Here is a 16804-nt window from a genome sequence, read left to right on the forward strand (position 1 = left end):
TGACAACTTCATGAAGACACGATGATGGAGATCATGATGATGGAGATCATGGTGTCGTGCCGGTGACGATGATGATCATGGAGCCCCGAAGATGAAGATCAAAAGGAGCAAAATGATATTGGCCATATCATGTCACTATTTGATTGCATGTGATGTTTATCATGTTTATGCATCTTGTTTGCTTAGGACGACGGTAGTAAATAAGATGATCCCTTGCAACAATTTCAAGAAGTGTTCTCCCCTAACTGTGCACCGTTGCTACAGTTCGTCGCTTCTAAGCACCACGTGATGATCGGGTGTGATGGATTCTTACGTTCACATACAACGGGTGTAAGACAGTTTTACACAGCGAAAACACTTAGGGTTAACTTGAAGAGCCTAGCATGTACAGACATGGCCTCGGAACACGGAGACCGAAAGGTCGAGCATGAGTCGTATAGTAGATACGATCAACATGAAGATGTTCACCGATGATGACTAGTCCGTCTCACGTGATGATCGGACACGGCCTAGTTGACTCGGATCATGTAATCACTTAGATGACCAGAGGGATGTCTATCTGAGTGGGAGTTCATAAGATGAACTTAATTATCCTGAACATAGTCAAAAGACCTTTTGCAAATTATGTCGTAGCTCGCGCTTTAGTTCTACTGTTTTAGATATGTTCCTAGAGAAAATATAGTTGAAAGTTGATAGTAGCGATTATGCGAACAGTAGAAAGCTTATGTCCTTAATGCACTGCTCAGTGTGCTGAACCCCAAACGTCGTTTGTGGATGTTTCGAACATCGAACATACACGTTTTGATAACTACGTGATAGTTCAGTTAAATGGTTTAAGTAGAGGCACCAAAGACGTTTTCGAAACATCGCGGAACATATGAGATGTTTCGAGGGCTGAAATTGGGATTTCAGGCTCGTGCCCACGTCAAGAGGTATAAGACCTCCGACGATTTTCTTAGCCTGCAAACTAAGGGAGAAAAGCTCAATCGTTGAGCTTGTGCTCAGATTGTCTGAGCACAACAATCACTTGAATCGAGTGGGAGTTGATCCTCCAGATGAGATAGTGATGTTTCCCCAAAGTCATTGCCACCAAGCTGCTAGAGCTTCGTGATTAACTATAACATATCAGGGATAGATATGATGATCCTTGAAATATTCATGATGTTTGACACCGCGAAAGTAGAAATCAAGAAGGAGCATCAATTGTTGATGGTTGGTGAAACCACTAGTTTCAAGAAGGGCAAGGGAACAAAGGGATACTTCATGAAACGGCAATTCAGCTGCTGCTCTAGTGAAGAAACCCAAGGTTGAACCCAAACCCGAGACTAAGTGCTTCTGTAATAAGGGGAACAACCACTGGAGCAGCATTACCCTAGATACTTGGTAGATGAGAAGGCTGGCAAGGTCGATAGAAGTATATTGGATATACATTATGTTAATGTGTACTTTACTAGTACTCCTAGTAGCACCAGGGTATTGGATACCGGTTCGGTTGCTAAGTGTTAGTAACTCGAAATAAAAGCTACGGAATAAACGGAGACTAGCTAAAGGTGAGCTGACGATATATGTTGGAAGTGTTTCCAAGGTTGATATGATCAAGCATCGCACGCTCCCTCTACCACCGAGATTGGTGTTTGCGTTGAGCATAGACATGATTGGATTATGTCTATCGCAATACGGTTATTCATTTAAGGAGAATAATGGTTACTCTATTTTTGAATAATACCTTCAATGGTCTTGCACCTAAAGGAATGGTTTATTGAATCTCGGTCGTAGTGATACACATTTTCATGCCAAAAGATATAAGATAGTAATGATAGTACCACTTACTTGTGGCACTGCCATGTAAGTCATAATGGTATAAAACGCATGAAGAAGCTCCATGTTGATGGATCTTTGGACTCACTCGTTTTTGAAAAGTTTGAGACATGCGAACCATGTCTATTGGTGTATATGCATGAAGAAACTCCATGCAAATGGATCGTTCGGACTCACTTGATTTTGAATCACTTGAGATATGCAAATCATACCACATGGGCAAGATGACTGAAAAGCCTCATTTTCAGTAAGATGGAACAAGATAGCAACTTGTTGGAAGTAACACATTTTGATGTGTGCAGTCGAATGAGTGCTGAGGCATGCAGTGAATATCATTATGTTCTTACTTCACAGATGATTCGAGTAAATGTTGAGTATATTTACTTGATGAAACACAAGTCTGAATTATTGAATGGTTCAAGTAATTTCAGAGTGAAGTAGCAGATCATTGTGACAAGAGGATAAAATGTCTATGATATGATCATAGAGATGAATATCTGAGTTACGAGTTTTGGCACACAATTAAGACATTGTGGAAATTGTTTCGCAATTAATACCGCCTGGAACACCATAATGTGATGGTGTGTCCGAACATCATAGTTGCACCCTATTGGATATGGTGCGTACCATGATGTCTCTTATCGAATTACCACTATCGTTCATGGGTTAGGCATTAGAGACAACCACATTCACTTTAAATAGGGCACCACGTAATTCCGATGAGATGACACCGTATGAATTATGGTTTAGAGAAACCTAAGTTGTCGTTTCTTAAAAGTTTGGGGCTGCGACGCTTATATGAAAAAGTTTCAGGTTGATAAGCTCGAACCCAAAGCGGATAAAATGCATCTTCATAGGAAACCCAAAACAGTTGGGTATACCTCCTAATTCAGATCCGAAAGCAATATGGATTGTTTCTAGAATCGGGTCCTTTCTCGAGGAAAAGTTTCTCTCGAAAGAATTGAGTGGGAGGATGGTGGAGACTTGATGAGGTTATTGAACCGTCTCTTCAACTAGTGTGTGACAGGGCACAGGGAGTTGTTCCTGTGGCACCTACACCAATTGAAGTGGAAGCTTATGATATTGATCATGAAACTTCGGATCAAGTCACTCCCAAACCTCGTAGGATGACAAGGATGCGTACTACTTCAGAGTGGTACGTAATCCTGTCTTGAAGGTCATGTTGCTAGACAACAATGAACCTACGAGCTATGGAGAAGCGATGGTGGGCCCGGATTCCGATAAATGGCTTGAGGCCATAAAATCCGAGAGAGGATCCATGTATGAAAACAAAGTGTAGACTTTGGCAGAACGGCTCGATGGTCGTAAGGCTAATGAGTACAGATGGATTTCAAAAGGAAGACGGACAATGATGGTAAATGTCACCATTAAGAAAGCTCGACTTGTCGTTAAGATGTTTTCCGACAAGTTCAAGGAGTTGACTACGATGAGATTTTCTCACTCGTAGCGATGCTAAGAGTCTGTTGGAATTATATTAGCGATTACTGCATTATTTATGAAATCTTGCAGATAGGATGTCAAAACATTGTTTCCTCGACGATTTTAATGAGGAAAGGTTGTATGTGATACAACCGGAAGGTTTTGTCAATCCCGAAAGATGCTAATAAGTATGCAAAGCTCCAGCAATCCTTCTAAGGACTGGAGTGAGCATCTCGGAGTTGGAATGTATGCTTTGATGATGATCAAAATTTTGGGTTTGTACAAAGTTTATGAGAAACTTGTATTTCCAAAGAAGTGAGTGGGAGCACTATAGAATTTCTGATGAGTATATGTTGTTGACATATTGTTGATCAGAAATGACGTAGAATTTCTGGAAAGCATATAGGGTTATTTTGAAAGTGTTTTTCAATGGAAAGCCTGGATTAAGCTACTTGAACATTGAGCATCAAGATCTATAAGGATAGATCAAAATGCTTAATAATACTTTCAAATGAGCACATACCTTGACATGATCTTGAAGGTGTTCAAGATGGACCAGTCAAAGAAGGAGTTCTTGCCTGAGTTGTAAGGTACGAAGTTAAGACTTAAAGCTCGACCACGGCAGAATAGAGAGAAAGGACGAAGGTCGTCCCCTATGCTTAAGACGTAGGCTCTTCAGTATGCTATGCTGTGTACCGCACCTGAAGTGTGCCTTGCCATGAGTCAGTCAAGGGGTACAAGAGTGATCCAAGAATGGCTCACAGGACAGCGGTCAAAGTTATCCTTAGTAACTAGTGGACTAAGGAATTTTCTCGATTATGGAGGTGGTAAAAGAGTTCGTCGTAAAGGTTACGACGATGCAAGCTTGACACCTATCCGGATAGCTCTGAGTAGAGAGACCGGATACATATAATGGAGCAATAATTTAGAATAGCTCCAAGTAGAACAGTTGTTTGGAATAGCTCCAAATAGAGCGTGGTAGCTGCATCTAGGAGATGACATAGAGATTTGTAAAGCACACACGGATCTGAAAGGTTCAGACCCGTTGACTAAAACCTCTCTCACAAGCAACATGATCAAACATAAAACTCATTGAGTGTTAATCACATAGTGATGTGAACTAGACTACTGACTCTAGTAAACTCTTGGGTATTAGTCACATGGCGATGTGACCTGTGAGTGTTAATCACATGGCGATGTGAACTAGATTATTGACTCTAGTGCAAGTGGGAGACTGTTGGAAATATGCCCTAGAGGCAATAATAAAAGTATTATTATTATATTTCCTTGTTCATGATAATTGTCTTTTATTCATGCTATAACTGTATTATCCGGAAATCGTAATACACGTGTGAATACATAGACCACAATATGTCCCTAGTGAGCCTCTAGTTGACTAGCTCGTTGTGATCAACAGATAGTCATGGTTTCCTGGCTATGGACATTGGATGTCGTTGATAACGGGATCACATCATTAGGAGAATGATGTGATGGACAAGACCCAATCCTAAGACTAGCACAAAAGATCGTGTAGTTCATTTGCTAGAGCTTTGCCAATGTCAAGTATCTCTTCCTTCGACCATGAGAGCGTGTAACTCCTGGATACCGTAGGAGTGCTTTGGGTGTATCAAACGTCACAACGTAACTGGGTGACTATAAAGGTGCACTACAGGTATCTCCGAAAGTATCTATTGTTTTATGCGGATCGAGACTGGGATTTGTCACTCCGTGTAAACGGAGAGGTATCTCTGGGCCCACTCGGTAGGACATCATCATATGCGCAATGTGACCAAGGAGTTGATCACGGGATGATGTGTTACGGAACGAGTAAAGTGACTTGCCGGTAACGAGATTGAACAAGGTATTGGATACCGACGATCGAATCTCGGGCAAGTAACATACCGATAGACAAAGGGAATTGAATACGGGATTGATTAAGTCCTTGACATCGTGGTTCATCCGATGAGATCATCGTGGAACATGTGGGAGCCATCATGGGTATCCAGATCCCGCTGTTGGTTATTGACCGGAGAACGTCTCGGTCATGTCTACATGTCTCCCGAACCCGTAGGGTCTACACACTTAAGGTTCGATGACGCTAGGGTTATAAAGGAAGTTTGTATGTGGTTACCGAATGTTGTTCGGAGTCCCGGATGAGATCCCGGACGTCACGAGGAGTTCCGGAATGGTCCGGAGGTAAAGATTTATATATGGGAAGTCCTATTTTGGCCACCGGAAAATGTTCGGGATTTTTCGGTATTGTACCGGGAAGGTTCTAGAAGGTTCCGGAGTGGGGCCCACCTGCATGGGGGACCCACATGGACGTGGGTAGTGGGGGCAAGGCCCCACACCCCTGGTCAAGGCGCACCAAGATCCCCCTTAGAAGGAATAAGATCATATCCCGAAGGGATAAGATCAAGATCCCTAAAAAGGGGGATAACAATCGGTGGGGAAGGAAATAATGAGATTTCTTTCCTCCCACCTTGGCCAACGCCCCAATGGACTTGGAGGGCAAGAAACCAGCCCCTCCACCCCTATATATAGTGGGGAGGCGCATGGGAGCTATACACGAAGTTCTGGCACAGCCCTACCTCTCTCCTACTCCTCCTCTCCCATGGTGCTTGGCGAAGCCCTGCTGGATTGCCACGCTCCTCCACCACCACCACGCCGTTGTGCTGCTGTTGAATGGAGTCTTCCTCAACCTCTCCCTCTCTCCTTGCTGGATCAAGGCGTGGGAGACGTCACCGGGCTGTACGTGTGTTGAACGCGGAGGTGCCGTCCGTTCGGCACTAGGATCATCGGTGATTTGAATCACGACGAGTACGACTCCATCAACCCCGTTCACTTGAACGCTTCCGCTTAGCGATCTACAAGGGTATGTAGATGCACTCTCTTTCTACTCGTTGCTGGTCTCTCCATAGATAGATCTTGGTGACACGTAGGAAAATTTTGAATTTCTGCTACGTTCCCCAACAATACAAGCACTACACATATCAATATGCAAATTCTTGATAAATATCAAATAATGATCTCAAGTAGACAGATCGACAGTAACAATGAATTATTGACATAAAGGAAGAGAATATTTACAAATAATTATAGAAGGTAGTTGAATAATTTCAGAATGGCAAGATTTACGGGCACATAATAAGTTTGGCCTTTTAAACAAACCTCTTTTAGCTTTCCACCAATGTCTTCCAGAAATTCATTGTCAGGATGAACGACCACCATCTCCCTGAAATTCAACTTAATTAACCCATATTGCATAGTTTAATGACAGCAATGATACTAATGAACACATCCGTTTTTATAGGTCTGATGAGAAAAAAAGAGTTACATCAAATATATTTATACTATTCTTCAAGCAGGATAAACATAGGGAATGCAAAAGCAAAATAAAAACCAAGCAAATATGTTACAGCACAACTACAACCAAAAAGGTTCATTCAACTTAATGGCTGTAAAGACGAAAAACAAAAACAAAAGTCTCCTTGAAGTTATCACTTGCCTTTCTACTGCATTTATATTTAGAGAAATACAAATCATATAATGCGATGTCAACAACTTTAACTAAATGTCCCTACATAAAAATAATATTACAGAAAATAAGATCATACAAGCAGGGTACGGACATACTTAAGTGGTGTTTTGAGAGCTTTGCTGCGCCGTTCTCGAATATTGCGAGCAAGATCAATGATGGTCATCATCCTGCTTACACTCTGCTCAACACGCCCATCTCTCTGATCATGTGTGGAAACAACGTATAACATGGAGTTACATGCAATTTCAATGGAACAAAAAATAGTAAATACTATTTTTGATATAAAAAGTTACCTCCCCAGTTGTGGATGGGAAACTACAAAAATGAATGCTCTGCTCTGAATTACTTGAAACCTTTCGCAGATTTTGATAAAGAACCTCAGAAAAGAAAGGCGTAAATGGAGCCATCGCCACACAAGTTGTTACAAGTGCCTAAAATGCAGGTTAACATGCCTTAGAGAATTGTAGAGAGAACCACCAAGAAGGTATAGCTAATTTCCTTATCAAAATTAAGAAGAGGACACTAGGAATAAAATCATCACCTAAACTAACCTAGTAATGGAAAGGTGTATGTAAAAATGCTAAAACAGAAAGTCATGATACGGTCATACAAGGTGGGAAGAGATGCAAATGACACCTTAAGATTTTGTGATACAGGAATATTTCATATATCACTAGAAGATAACATAAAATCATCAATCCATAGACAATTTGCAACATTACTATCTCCTAGACTAAGTTTGAAACTGTGCTTCACTGGATATATTTATATATACTTACATGATAGAGAGTTGAAAGTGAAACTTTACAGTCTTCTTCTCCAGTGCGTCCTTTTAGCCGTTTGCGGTTGAAACGCACGTATATATTAGTAAGATTGTCAATGTATTTTACCAAATATGGCACAACCTGCAAAGGTAGGCAAGCGAACAAATTACCTAAGTGACTATCACATATAATGCATATATGTCCATGAAACTAATATTGAAAAGATAATCGGTTGAGCAGTCAACCGTGTAAAGCCGATAGGCATCCATCTCCTACCGAACAAAGCTGACCAGACTTTCAGTTGCGGACTTTATCCAATGATCTAACACATTGGATGATTTCAGAAGTGAAGTTTGATCAATCGGAGAAAATGCTCCGAGGCCCTCAACCTCAAATCTCTTCGCATTTTGGACAAGAAATCTATATGCATTATACCATGGGAGGAAAACATCTTTCACCTGGTCAATTTAAAACATGTGAAATTGGGTGAATACACTTTTATCAAGAAAAGAGCATAACTGAAGCATAATTGATGTGAATTACACGCAGACCATTACCATTGTTAATTATACTAACTGACAATGTAAATCTATATACAGTACAAGAGGACTGAACAGGACACACCCAAACCCTAGACACTAGGAAGTGACCATAATCAAATTTGACCATAATACCGTTTAACAAGCATAACCACATGGTATAACGGAGCCTGAAGGGTTGAAGAAACACACTTACAACACCAAAAAGACCACTCCTTTTGAATCGTAGAGACTCTGCGCGTACAACTGGCGAATTTACCAAATACAGCCTCAACGCATCCTACAAAGAAGAGAAACAACAACTTAATTATGAATTCTAACTCGGAATAATAAGGCGAACATAATTCACAAGCCTTACTAAGTCGAAATGCATATAAATGCAGACCAAACAATATTACAGTGTGTAGACTAAAGCATCAACCATATAATGTAAAAATGAGTAAAAGCCCGACTTTCGAAGAAACACCACATACCGCTCCGTATTCATCAATGACTTTTGTTGGAGCAGGGTAATTCTTTTTACTCTTGCTCATTTTCTTACCATCCTCGGCCAAGACAAGACCATTGCAAATAAGATTCTTAAAAGCAGGCTTCCCAAACAATGTTGTTGATAACACCATCAAAGTATAGAACCTGTAGGATGAAGTGGAATCATACAAGTGAGTTCCGTATCAACATTAATGAATGGGCTTTTTTTTTAGACCAATTAATGAATAGGCATGAAGTAGAGTAGTCAGATTGGACATTTTCAGTGCCGTATACTCAAACACATTCTATACTGTTGAACTGGTATGGGCCTGGCCCATCTCCCTTGGCCCATAAGGCCCAGCCCATGTAGAAGACCTAGAAGAGGGGGAGGGCTGGTCGTTGTCTGAGGCAGAGTGCAAGCCACAACATAAGCTCCTTGTTCCTAAATGGTATCATACGCCGGTGACGACAGGTCCTGACGGGAAGGCGGCAGAGTCCGGGGGGAATCAGCAGCGAAGGCGAGGTGGCGCCGTGCGGGCTGTGCGCGCGCGACACGAGGCACGGCGAAGCTGCGCAGGAGGTGCGGTTCGTCGGCTGCGCGGCAGAGGAAGAAGGCGAAGTGTGGCCGCTGCTTGTGTGGCTGCGTGGCAGAGGGAGAAGCCAAGGTGCGGCTTCTGCTTGCTGCTGCGTCACATGAAGAAGGCGGGGTGCGGCTGCTCACCCTCGATCTGGAGCAAGACAAAAGTGCTGGTGGTGATCTGCACTGCTATGTGTCTTTGGCTCTTTGCTGCTGCTACTGCTGAGGCTGCTGCTTCCTGAAGCTGTTCGTTGCTGCTGCTGATTGCATGGAAGAAGGTGGCAGTGTCTTCTGCTGCTAATCCTCCTGAGTCCTGAGGTTGGTTCTGTGCTGCTGCTGCTGCTGCATGAAGGGCGACAGTTGCCAAGCGTGTTGGAAGTGTAGCTGCTGCGTGCAGCTGCTTGCCAGGAGATGGGAACTTTGCTGCTGGGTGCAGCTGGTCAGGGGTTGCATCAATGACCACGTGTTGCTGACGTCCAAGCAGCAGCCAAGATGGCTGATTCGAAATTCCTCACCGAGGCTCTCGAGAAATCACCCTATTCCTCACCTCCACGATGGAGGGCTCGAGGGCCATCGTTCCTCGATAGGAAGTGGTTCAGAAGATCGAGTTGTCGCCCACTATCATCAAGCTAGAGGGGGTTACCAGGTATCTGAGTTGGTCTCAGAGAGCAATGCTGGCAAACTAGAGGGGGTTACCAACTATCTGAGTTGGTCTCGGAGGGCAATGCGGGCTGTGGAGCAGAAGGAGCTTGATGGGTACTTGTTGGGTATTGTTGAAGAACCAAGAGACAAAACTAGTGCAGATGGAAAGAGGTGGAAGGTCATCAACTCTTTGCTTATTGGGTGGTTGTTGAACTCGGTGGTGCCCTCCATTGGACGCCCTGTCGAGGGCCTATCCACATCTGCTGAGATATGGAAGACTCTGTCCACCCAATACTCCAGTAAGGGCAATGTCATGCGCATTGCTCAGATTGATTGGAAGATTAGTCAGCTGTGCCAAGGTGACATGTCAGTGATGGCATATATGACAGAGCTGCAGGCACTATGGGCAGACCAGGATTACTGTGATCCTCTAGAACTCTATGATGCAGCTTGCATCGAGTTAGGTCAAAAGTGAATCGCACGCAGGTGTGTGCTGAAACTTTTGGAGGGGCTCAAAGGTTGTTTTGATGCCAGGAAGGCATCCTTGCTGCAACAAACTTTCCTGCTTGCTATTGATGAGGCTATTGCAGCCATAACTCAAGAGGAGGTGTGGCTATCTCTTGAGAAGGCAGACGTAAAGGCTGTGCCGACTTTGACTTTTGCCGATACTGAACACAGGGAGTGGAGAGAGACCAGGGACTGTTTTACTTGTGGGGAGAAAGATCACCTGAAGTGGAACTGTCCAAATCATGGTAGAGGCAGGGGATATAACAGCGGAGGAAGTGGCAGGACTCCTAGAGGTAGAGGTAGACACGCAGGGAACTTAGTAGGGGGTTCGACGGAACACATGGCAGTTGAAGGGGGCAGTGGGACGTCAAAGAGCGGACAAGTAGATGATGCTGCCTATGGAGACTTTTATCATTGGATCTCCACTAATGAAGGTAATCCTAAAAAGGCATCTCTTGCTACTAATGAGAATGCTCCAAAATGGGTTCTAGACTCTAGAGCTTCTAAGCATGTTGCGGATAGATCTTGTGTGTTTGAGTCTCACAAGGGCCACTAGTAGAAAAACACCTAATAGTCCCGGTTCGTAAGGGCCTTTAGTCTCGGTTCATGAACCGGGACTAATGGGTCATTACTAATACCTCCACCCATTAGTCCCGGTTCAAACACGAACCGGGACCAATGTTCCTCCACGTGGCCCTGTGCGCCGAGCCCAGTCAGGGGGCCTTTGGTCCCGATTGGTGGCTCCAACCGGGACCAAAAGGCATCCACACATCAGCATTCCAGTGGCTAGGGTTTTTTTTTGAAAGGAGGGGGGGTTGGGGGTTTTGGGGGGTTAATTTAGGTGTTTCATATATTGTGTTACCTAGCTAATTAATAGAGAGAAGTGCCCTCTCTTATGTCCGTGCTTGGTCGACGCTACGTACTATATATACATAAGTGATCGAGAGAACCATTGAGTACAGAAGTTCGTCATGCATACCGAGAGAAGTGATCGATCGACCTCTCCTTCTCCGAGAGATTGGTCGAACAACAAGTTTTCGTATCATGTATCCGACGCTACTGGCTACATACATGTACAATATGTATAAGATCTCTTAATTACAAACCCCTAGCATTTGAAATCAATTTCCACATGGTATTCTCCGGCTTTACTGATGACGTGGTCAAGAAAGAATCCCGCCAATTCCTCTTGAATTGCTTTCATGCGATCTGGTTCTAGGAGTTCATTCCGCATTTGCCACGTCTAATTTGAAGAAGGGGGTTAATTAATACATATATATGAATAAAACTCAACAGAAATGATGGTGTAATAAAATGAAATTGTGAATATTATTGCTTACGCACTTCATATTGTCTTTTAGAGTAGCCCCGCTTGTTTTTCAAAGTCGTGGTGTGGATGAACTTGCACACGTAGTATCCACAGAAATCATTCCCTTCCTCCTGCCACAAGCATTTTACGAGAAATAAAGGTCAATCAAACTGATAATGAAGCATTATAAATGGCATTGATGAAAGTATAGCTATAGAATCAACGGGAGATGCGCGCAACTAGCTAGCCCAGTAGTACTTACTTTCGGGTATGTATATCGCAGCTCCTTCGGCAGTCCCGGAGCTACTGTGGTGAACTGTTTTCAAACCCTGCAAGACAAAGAAAATAATTATTATTACTTGAGATATTAGGAAATGAACAAAAAGTTGCCGATATGGTGCGATAATAATTGATTGAACTTACTTGCTAAGCATTTCAGTCGTGTCCGCATAGGTTTCGGGATTTTTCCGTCTCGAGTCTAAGACGGTTACTAGTCCCCGCTCAAACTTAATCTCCAGAACAATATAGTGGTACCTGCGCACGCATGCATAACTCATCAATTACATTACTATAACCTCGCTCGAGTAATAAGGGAAACCGAATATGCACACGACAGTAACACTCACTTGCCGTTTTAAGGAAAGAGTATGGTATCTTTATTTTGATTTTTGATCAACCATCGTAGCAAGTTGTCCTCGGCCTCTTTGACGTTCTTTTCAACCAGAAATACATCTATGATATTTGTGTTAATGAATCCAATATTATAAATTTCTTGTTTTTTGCACTCGACGATCTTCAATCTGCATAATATATTGAGGATAATTAATTATAAATACATGCAATGAAAAAGCCGAGCTATATATAGAGACTTAATGACAGAAATAGTACTTACAGGCAGTAGCAAAAGACCATTAATTTATCGATGGCCTTTTGATTGAAGAACGCGAAGAACTCATCAAATGGAACACACAACAGATCATTTGAAACGCGACAACGACGAGAAAGGAAAATAATTAAGGAAAAGGAAGAAAAGAGGAAGAAGGAAGAAGGAAGAAGAAGAAGAAGAAAAAAAGAGGAGAAGAATGGAATAGAGGAGAAGAAGAAAAAATTATATTCCTTTCTTCTTCTCCTCTTCTTTTTCTTCTTTTTTCCTCTTCTTATTTATTTCTCCTCTTCTTCCTCTCCTCTTCTTCCTCTTCTTATTTTCCTTTTTCCTCTCATTCTTTTTCTTCTTCTTCTTCCTTCTTCCTTCTTCCTCTTTTCTTCCTTTTCCTTATTATACTTTCTCCTCTACACTAACCTAAAATGCACTAACCTAAAATCAATATCTACTAACAACCTAAATAAAAAATTAATACATATATGAAAAAACATATATAAACAAAAAAATGCTATGAACATTATATTCATACATACATATATAGCCACATCCATTCATCATATATATAGCTACCACATACATATATACATTATATATATGAAAAAATGCAATGAACAAAAGAAATACACTTATGAAAAAAAATACTATGAACATGTACACACATATATATATATACACATACAAACACATATGCACAAAAAAATGCAAAAAAATGCTATGGAAATTGCAGGGGCGGCGGGGCGGCGCGCGGCGGCCGCACAGGGCAGGCACGGCACGCGCCGGCCGCGCAGGGCAGGGGCGGCGGCGCGGCGGCCGCGCAGGGACAAGGGCGGCGCGCAGGGGCGCGGGACGAGAGGGGCGCGGGAGCAGGCTGTGCTCACAGGGGGCGGCGGCGACGGCTCAGGCGAGCAGCCTGACGGCGGCGGTGGTGGCGGCGACGGCAAGGTGGAGCAGGGGCGTCGGGCGGCGACGGCGACGAGGAGGAGCAGGGGGCGTCGGGGGAGAAGTGGACAATTTGGCCGGAAACTGCTAAGTGTTGCTTATATAGCAAACCCTTTAGTCCCGGTTGGTGGCACCAACCGGGACTAATGCACCCTTTAGTCCCGGTTGGTGCCACCAACCGGGACCAAAGGCCTCTTTTTCGGCAGCCCAAAGGGCGGGAACCGGCGCCTTTGGTACCGGTTGGTGCCACCAACCGGGACCAATGCCTCCCCCTCTCGAGCTCCTCTCCACCGCAGGCTTTCAGGCCTACTTGCTATTGCTTTGTCTGATGGGCCTTCTGGGCCTATTGCGGGCCTGAATCCTGGCCCATAGTAGGGTTTCATGTCGTATTCAGGCCGTGGGGGCCCAGTAGGAGGCATTTTTTTGTTTTTTTTTTGTTTTCTTTACTTATTGTTGCTATTTTTATTTTTTCGAGTTTTTTTGTTTTGTTTTCTGGATTAGTTATTTTCTTTTGTTTTTTGCTTTATTTTTCAATTCTTTTTGCTTTTAGTTTTAGGAAAATTATCAACTTTCTGTTAGTGCCATTAGATTTCAAATTTGAAAACACTTTTTTTGTTTTTTGTTTTCTTTCTTGCTTTATTTATTTTATTTTGTTTCTACTTACAACAAAATACTTATTTTTGTATTTTTGTTTTGTTTTCTGCATTATTTATTTTCTTTTGTTTTTTGCTTTATTTTATAATTTTGTTTCTACTTACAACAAAATACTTACTGTTGCTATTTTTAATTATTACGAGGGCCGAACTATAAGACATTAAAGCATTTCAAATGAACTCTGAAAAAGTTGAAAGTTGGCATGGTATCATAAATTGACCCACATAGAATGTGCATGTACAAAACGGACAATGGTATCATACTCGTGAGTTACAAAGTTGGCATGGTATCATCATAATAGTTGCGGGAGAAAGTCTTCACTTTTTCTTCGCTTTTGTCATTTGCTTATTGCGCCGTAACCATGGATAATCTTCATCGTTTATCAGGATGCTGGGGTCAGCCTTGACTTTTATGAAACTTTTCATAATCTTTAGACATGTCTGTCTTGTCCTCCACTCCCACGATGTCCCTTTTTCCTGAAAGAACTATGTGGTGCTTTGGCTCATCGTATGATGTATTCGCTTCCTTATCTTTTCTCTTTCTCAGTCTGGTAGACATGTCCTTCACATAGATAACCTGTGCCACATCATTGGCTAGGACGAACGGTTTGCCAGTGTACCCAAGATTTTTCAGATCCACTGTTGTCATTCCGTACTGTGTGTTTACCTGTACCCCGCCTCCTGACAGAATTACCCATTTGCACTTAAACAAAGGGACCTTAAAATCATGTCCGTAGTCAAGTTCCCATATGTCCACTATGTAACCATAATATGTGTCCTTTCCCCTCTCGGTTGTTGTATCAAAGCGGACACCGTTGTTTTGGTTGGTGCTCTTTTGATCTTGGTCAATCGTGTAAAATGTATTCCCGTTTATCTCATATCCTTTACAAATCAATACAGTCAAAGATATGGTCCCCTGGACAACAAGTACAGCTCATCACAAACAGTGTTGTCACCTCTGATACGTGCTTCCAACCAACTGCTGAAAGTCCTGATGTGTTCACATGTAATCCAGTCGTCGCACTGCTCCGGGTGTTTGGAGCGCAGACTATTATTGTGTTCATCAACATACAGGGTCACCAAGTAGAGTGATGTAGAACTGTGTAGTGTGCTTGAGACCAAGAATATCCGTCCCTGCATATTATTGAGTCCCTTCCAAGCGTGCCTTTTCCAGTTAGTCTCCCCTCGTACCGCGATTTAGGGAGACCTATCTTCTTAAGGCCAGGAATGAAGTCAACACAAAACTCGATGACATCCTCTGTTTGATGGCCCATGGAGATGCTTCCTTCTGGCCTAGCGTGATTACAGACATATTTCTTTAGGACTCCCATGAACCTCTCAAAGGGGTACATATTATGTAAAAATACGAGGCCCAGAATGACAATCTCGTCAACTAGATGAACTAGGACGTGCGTCATGATATTGAAGAAGGATGGTGGAAACACCAACTCGAAACTGACAAGACATTGCACCACATCACTCCTTAGCCTTGGTATGATTTCTGGATCGATCACCTTCTAAGAGATTGCATTGAGGAATGCACATAGCTTCACAATGGCTAATCGGACGTTTTCCGGTAGAAGCCCCCTCAATGCAACCAGAAGCAGTTGCGTCATAATCACGTGGCAGTCATGAGACTTTAGGTTCTGAAACTTTTTCTCTGTCATATTTATTATTCCTTTTATATTCGACGAGAAGCCAGTCGGGACCTTCATACTAAGCAGGCATTCAAAGAAGATTTCCTTCTCTTCTTTGGTAAGAGCATAGCTGGCAGGACCTTCATACTGCTTTGGAGGCATGCCGTCTTTTTCGTGCAAACGTTGTAGGTCCTCCCATGCCTCAGCTGTATCTTTTGTCTTCCCATACACGCCCAAGAAGCCTAGCAGGTTCACGCAAAGGTTCTTCGTCACGTGCATCACGTCGATCGAAGAGCGGACCTCTAGGTCTTTCCAGTAGGGTAGGTCCCAAAATATAGATTTCTTTTTCCACATGGGTGCGTGTCCCCCAGCGTCACTCGGAACAGCTAGTCCGCCGGGACCCTTTCCAAAGATTACGTGTAAATCATTGACCATAGCAAGTACGTGATCACCGGTACGCATGGCGGGCTTCTTCCGGTGATCTGCCTCGCCTTTGAAATGCTTGCCTTTCTTTCGACATTGATGGTTGGTCGGAAGAAATCGACGATGGCCCAGGTACACATTCTTCCTGCAGCTTGCCAGGTATATACTATCGGTGTCAAGTAAACAGTGCGTGCATGCGTGGTATCCCTTGTTTGTCTGACCTGAAAGGTTACTAAGAGCGGGCCAATCGTTGATGGTCACGAACATCAACGCCTTTAGGTTAAATTCCTTCTGTTTGTGCTCATCCCACGTACGTACACCGTTTCCATTCCACAGCTGTAAAAGTATTTCAACTAATGGCCTTAGGTACACATCAATGTCGTTGCCGGGTTGCTTAGGGCCTTGGATGAGAACTGGCATCATAATGAACTTCCGCTTCATGCACATCCAAGGAGGAAGATTATACATACATAGAGTCACGGGCCAGGTGCTATGATTGCTGCTCTGCTCCCTGAAAGGATTAATGCCATACGCGCTTAAAGCAAACCATACGTTCCTTGGCTCACTTGCAAACTCATCCCAGTACTTTTTCTCGATTTTTCTCCACTGTGATCCGTCGGCGGGTGCTCTCAACTTCCCGTCTTTCTTACGGTCCTCACTGTGC

General features: G+C 43.1%; 1 pseudogene; it reads right to left on the reverse strand.

Annotated features, from left to right (window-relative positions):
- The window catches only part of LOC123117416 (isoleucine--tRNA ligase, cytoplasmic-like), a 45063-nt pseudogene that overhangs the window by 22210 nt on the left and 6049 nt on the right, over nucleotides 1-16804 (reverse strand).

The sequence above is a fragment of the Triticum aestivum genome, chromosome 5B (genome assembly GCF_018294505.1).
Source record: "Triticum aestivum cultivar Chinese Spring chromosome 5B, IWGSC CS RefSeq v2.1, whole genome shotgun sequence".
Classification (NCBI taxonomy): Eukaryota; Viridiplantae; Streptophyta; class Magnoliopsida; order Poales; family Poaceae; genus Triticum; species Triticum aestivum.